Source organism: Peromyscus leucopus, unplaced genomic scaffold, assembly GCF_004664715.2.
Source record: "Peromyscus leucopus breed LL Stock unplaced genomic scaffold, UCI_PerLeu_2.1 scaffold_1384, whole genome shotgun sequence".
Classification (NCBI taxonomy): Eukaryota; Metazoa; Chordata; class Mammalia; order Rodentia; family Cricetidae; genus Peromyscus; species Peromyscus leucopus.
This window is the reverse complement of record NW_023504539.1, coordinates 12,638-18,722: the sequence shown is the minus strand read 5'-3', so window position 1 is coordinate 18,722 and position 6,085 is coordinate 12,638. Positions and strand designations below refer to the sequence as shown.

Sequence of the window (6,085 nt, the reverse complement as noted above, 5' to 3'; positions counted from 1 at the left end):
CTTTATGCAGAAACATATTTCTGCATCCAGGCTCCCCTGACACCAGATGGTCATGCACTTCTGAAGAGACCACAGAGCCTGGCTCAGCCTTGATGGTGGGTTTGTGGAGGGTCCCTGCAAGGAAGTAGGAGAAGAAGTGTGTCTGTCTGAAAGTGGCACAGAGAAAGTCACAGTTGTGGATGGCACTTTTTTCTTTTAATTTATTCTTCTCTCTACAATACATCCTGACAGCAGCCTCCCCTCCTTCTCCCTAGATCCACTCTCTGTTTCCCTCAGAAAAGATCAGGTTTCCCAGTGATATTAACTGAACATGCATGACAAACATGCAATAAGACTAGTCACAACCCTCATTTAAGACTGGACAAGGGAACCCAGGAGGAGGAAAAAATCCCATGTGCAGGCAAAAGAGTCAGAGAGATCCCCACTTCCATTGTTATGAGTCTAACAAAAACCCAGAGCTAGCCAGGCAGTGGTGGTGCAGGTCTTTAACCCCAATACTCCGTAGGCAGATGCCACAGATCTCTGTGAGTTCAAGGCCAGCCTGGTCTACAAGTGAGTTCCAGGACAGCCAGAGCTACACAGTGAAACTCTAAAAAAAACAAAACAACAAGAAAGAACCCAAGGTAAACAACCACAGCATGTGTGCAGAGACCCTAGGACAGACCCATGCAGGCTCTGTGCTTGCTGTTTTAGTCTCTGTGAGTCCTTATTATCCCTGCTTAGTTGATTGTGTGGTCCATGTTCTCCTGATGTCCTGAGTGCTCTGGCTCCTGCAACCCTTCCTCCCTCTCTTCTGTGGGGTTCCCGAGCTGTTGTGGATGGCACATGAGCTGATCCAGAGTAACAGAAGGGCCCATAAGGATTCGTCTCTGTCCTGGACCTCCTGGGCTTTGCTGTCACTCTCTGCCTTGGATTCTGTATCTTGTGTCCCACTCTCTACCATGCTCTGTGTCAATGGGCTCAGGAGCCCTGGCTCTCACACACACCACACACCAAGGCCTCCCTGAGCATCTGTATCATTTCAGCATCATTCTAGGGAAAGGCTGGGGTTCCTCACCTGAGACCAGGAGCTCCAGGGGTCACTAGGTTCTGACCACACCTGTGGGCTGTTCTTGTTAAAGCTGTAGCATCTGAATGTCCACCTTTGTCTGGAGGTCACAGGGCCCACAGAGAACAGGGCCTGGAACTGTCTAGTATAGTAGTTATACTGTGAGTCCAGCATCCAGGAGAGCTTCTGAGGTCCTTCCTTTATCAGAATGAACCTGTCATATTCCTGCCCTGAGACACACTGGAGGGTGACATTCCCTCCTTCAGTCACCACAGGGCTGGGCTGGGCTGACAGGCTGGGTTTACTGTAGACTCCTAGGAGAGAAACAGGAATCAGTTAAATGTATCAGGTCTCATTATCCTCTATGGCTGTGAGGTGGAGGAACCCTGTTAACAGACCACTTCTTGACAGTCAAGCCTGAGGCTGGGGACCTATGTGTCCTCTCACCTGTCACCACCAGCTCCAGGGAGTCACTGAACTCTGACCATCCATCATAGGTCTGATATTGACAGCGATATCGTCCTGCATGTTGTGGTCTATTTTTGAGATTGAGAATTCAGCCTTGTTCTTAGGATTTTGTGGAATCTCTATGTGCTTAGTGTTTGGTATTCCTCTTTATAGAGTCTGTATCTTTGGCTCCTGTGGTCCCCTCACACAAGAAGGTCACTGTAGTCTGCTTGTAGACCACAGAGTCTGGCTGTACTGTGAGGATAGGCTTAGGGAGGGCCCCTGCAAGGAAAAGAGCATCTAGGATTCAGGACAGCCATCAGATTGCAGCTCCAACCCCAACCCTCCAGCCATCCCCAGGGGCAGCACACATGTGTTGTTCTCCATCCTCACTGCCCAGGCATGGCTGCAGGAATGATGAGAAGTGAAGGTCAGGACATCTGCAGACACTCACTCACCTGCCAGCACTGGGGTCCTGAGGCCCAGAGTCAGTCCTGGAAGAGAGTTCCCTGTGAGAGGTTTGTCCCTGAAGCTTGAGCAGATCCTCCCCTCTGCAGAACCTCCTGAGACCCTGGGTTTCCTGATGGACCAGTGCTGGGCTATGGGGCAGCATCAACCCTAGACCACAGTATCCCCTCCCCCTCTGCACATCTCACCCAGACAGAGCAGGGCTGTGAAGGTGAAGGTCATGGCATCTCCTCCTGGAGGCTGCAACTGTGCTCATGGGCAGAGCTACAGAGACTGTCTGGAGGGACAGGAGACACAGGGTGTGGCCTCTGGAGGCAGGACACTCCCTATGACATGGTTGTACTTCAGCAGTCCCACAGGAAGGGGAAGTGCCCTCCTTAGGCACCAGGTTCTGACTTCCTTAAGGCTGTGGCTAGGTCAGGTAGTAGACTCTGCAATCAATTCTTTGTTTCATCTGTCCTCATCTTTGTCTGTTCCAAGTGGAACTGACAAACTAACAGACATGTCTGAATACTACACACAAGTAAAAATTTACAAAAGTGTTTACTTTATTCCTTTTCACATTTTTTATGTGAAATACTTCTTTGTATTCAAAATATTTGCAGGTGTCTGTGAAGGGTCTCAGTGTGTACATATGCATGGAATAAAGTTTATAATCCTCTTCCTCATAGCCTTAGGTGCTGGGTTACAAATGTGCACCTCTATTTCTGGTTGGTTGTTCATTTTTTAAAAATCTTTTTTTCTTTTTTTTTTTAATTAAGAAATTTTTTCATTCATTTTACACACTAATCAAAGATCCCCCTCTTCCCTCCTCCCTCCCTCCCCCTGCCTTCCCTCCCACTGCAGCCCCACTCCCACTCACAAGAAGGCAAGGCCTCCATGGGGAGGAACATTCAGTAGAAGCAAGTCCAAGCCCTTCCTCCTGCCTAAAGGCTGCATGAGGTGTCCCATCATAGGCACTGGACTCCACAAAGTCGGCTAATGCCCAGAGATGGATTCTGATCCTACCGCCAGGGGGCCCCCCAAGCAAATCAAGCCACACAACTGTCTCACAATGCAGAAGGCCTAGTCCAGTCCCATGTAGGCTCCACAGCCATTGATCCAACTTTCATGAGTTCCCTCTAGTTTGGTTTGGTTGTCCCTGCAGGTTTCCCCATCATGATCCTGATGCACTTCCTCATAGAATCCCTCTTCTCTCTCTCTTTGACTGGACTCCTGGAGCTCTGCCTGGTGTTTGGTTGCAGATCTCTGCATCTGTTTCCATCAGTCATTGGAGAAAAGTTCTGTAACGACAGTCAGGGTATTCACTAGTCTGATCTCTGGGGCAAGTCAGTTCAGTTCAGGCACCCTCTCCACTATTGCTAAGTAGCCCAGACTGGGGTCATCCTTGGGGATTCCTGGCAGCTTCTCTAGCACCGGGTTTCTCTCTATCCCCATGATGTCTCTCTATCATGGTATCTCTTTCATTGCATTCCCTCCTCCCTCTCTGTTCCAGCTCAACCATCTCATTCTCTTGCGTTCTCATCCCCTAATCCCTACCCTCCATTGCCCAACCCTCATCTGCAGTTTACTCATGGAGATCTCATCTATTTCCCCTTCCCAAGGCAGTCCATGCATCCCTCTTTAGGTCTTTCCTGTTAGTTAGCTTCTCTGGAGTTGTGGGTTGTTGCCTGATTAACCTTTGCATTATATCTAGTATGAGTGGGTACATACCATGTTTGTCCTTCTGAGTCTGGGTTACCTCACTCAGGATGATATTTTCTAGTTCCACCCTTTAGCCTGCAAATTTCATGATGTCACTGTTTTTCTCTGCTGAGTAAGTACTCCATTGTGTATATGTACCACATTTTCTTAATCTACTCTTCAGTTTAGGGGCATCTAGGTTGTTTCCAGGTTCTGGTTATTATGAATAATGCTACTATGAACATAGTTGCACATGTGTCCTTGTGGTATGGTTGAGTATTCCTTGGGTATATGCAAAGGATAACCAGACGACAACCCACAGCTCCAGAGAAGCTAGCTAACAAGGAGGACCCAAAGAGAGATGCATGGATCACCCTGTGAAGGGGAAATAGATGAGATCTCCATAAGTAAACTGGGGATGAGGGGTGAGCAATAGGGAGTAGGGGATGGGGATGAGAACATAAGGAATGGGATGGTCAAGTTGGAACAGGGATGAAGTGGGGAAACAATGAAAGAGATACTGTGATAGAGGGAGACATCATGGATATAAACAGAAAGCCGGTGCTAGTGAAGTTGCCAGGATCCCCAAGGATGACCCCAGCTTGAACTACTAGCAATAGTGGAGAGGGTACCTGAACTGAACTGGCTTGCCTCAGAGATCAGATCGGTGAATACCCTGACTGTCATTACAGAGTTTTTCTCCAGTGACTGATAGAAGCAAATGCAGAGATCCACAGTCAAATACCAGGCCAAGCTCCAGGAGTCCAGTCAAAGAGAGAGAAGACGGACTCTATGAGCAAGTGCATCAGGATCATGATGGGGAAACCTGCAGGGATGACCAAACCAAACTAGAGGAACTCATGAAAGTTGGATCAATGGCTGTGGAGCCTGCGTGGGACTGGACTGGGCCCCTGTATGGCAAGACAGTTGTGTAGCTTGATCTGCTTGGGGGAGCCCCCTGACGGTAGCATCAGAATCCATCCCTAGTGTATGAGAGGGCTTTTTGGAACCCACTACCTATGGTGGGACAGCTCTTGCAGCCTTGACGCAGAGGAGGGGCTTGGACTTGCCTCTACTGGATATGCCTCCCCATGGGAGACCTTGTATTCTTGTGGGGAGGAGTGGGGGGTAGGTTGGGAAAGGGAGGCTGGGGCAGTGGATGGAGGAAAGAGGGGGATCTTTGATTGGTGTGTAAAATGAATGGAAATTTTTTCTTAATAAAAACATAAACTTGTATTTGTTTTTTGAAATATTCATATATGCCTGCTACCACCTTTTTCTGAGTGTAATGATGACAGATGAAGGAGACATTGGTGGGGTTGTGAAATTATTATCTGCTGATGGCCATGTCAAAGAAGCAGCAGGTGGCAATTGACTTCAGCGGATCAGCCCAGCAGCATGCAAGGCACTGATGGGTAAATCATGGATAGACATGGCCCTGAAGGCTTCAATCCTACATGTTTCTTGCTACTACTATGCCTTTATATGTTTACCACTGCCATTTTCTCCTGGTATCCAGCATGGTGTGACTGGGTGTGGGGAGATCCCCACTGCCTTTACTGCAGTATGATCATCTCTTGGAAATACCTCATTCTACTAGGCATTTTCCCCTGTGGATTATTATGAGGATGATTTTCTCCTAAGCTGCACTGTTTAACTGAAGCGATGATTTTATATAACAATAGTGTTAGTTTAAATTGGATTTTGATGATTGAGGGTCTTTAATAAATATAGTAAGGGATTATGATAGAGATTAGCTTAGTGGGAAAACTGATAAAGGTAAAAGCAAGATATGGTGGGCCCCACCCCTGATGAAGAAGGGGCTGCTGAGGATAGAAAAGAAGAACAAGGAAATATCATACAGCTAGTTTCTTTTGAGGAGGCATATAGACTGTGAATTAGGTTAATGATTAAGGAAAACAGTTGAGTCCCAGAAGCCCAGCTACCTCAAGTTCTTTAATCTTAATGTTGAGAGATGTGTTCACAGGTTTTGGCGTGCAACACAGCTAAAACGAGGCTTTAAACAATGACTTAAGGTTCAGTTTAGATGTTTGTGTTAATGTCTTTGAGGTGAAAAAAAAAACCTGGAAAACAATTTACAGCCATACTTTTAATAGCTGAGCAAGGGCCTCGCTGAGGTTAAGAAACAAGTACAATGACAGCCTGGCTAGGCTGGCTGGCATACCTTTCCGGCTAAGGTGGAATGATGATTAATTCCTTGTAACCATTCCTGCCCTAACTTCCTGTTATAAAAAACTGTTGATGAATGGATATGCACCCTGAAGATTTAAAGTAGATATGACTGATCCTTTTTCATATATAAAAGTTTAGATTTGTGATTCTTCTTATACGATTACCTTTTGAGATAAGTAATAATATGATTGCTCCTTTCTTTGTAACTACAAAATGCAGCCTGCCAGTAAAAGAACTGGCTGAGAA

The 6,085-nt window shown here is 46.8% G+C and overlaps 1 pseudogene; it reads right to left on the bottom strand.

The window, feature by feature from the left end:
• Positions 1-14: 14 nt before the first annotated feature.
• Positions 15-2,292, bottom strand: LOC114688508 (annotated as a pseudogene).
• Between the last annotated feature and the right edge of the window lie 3,793 nt (positions 2,293-6,085).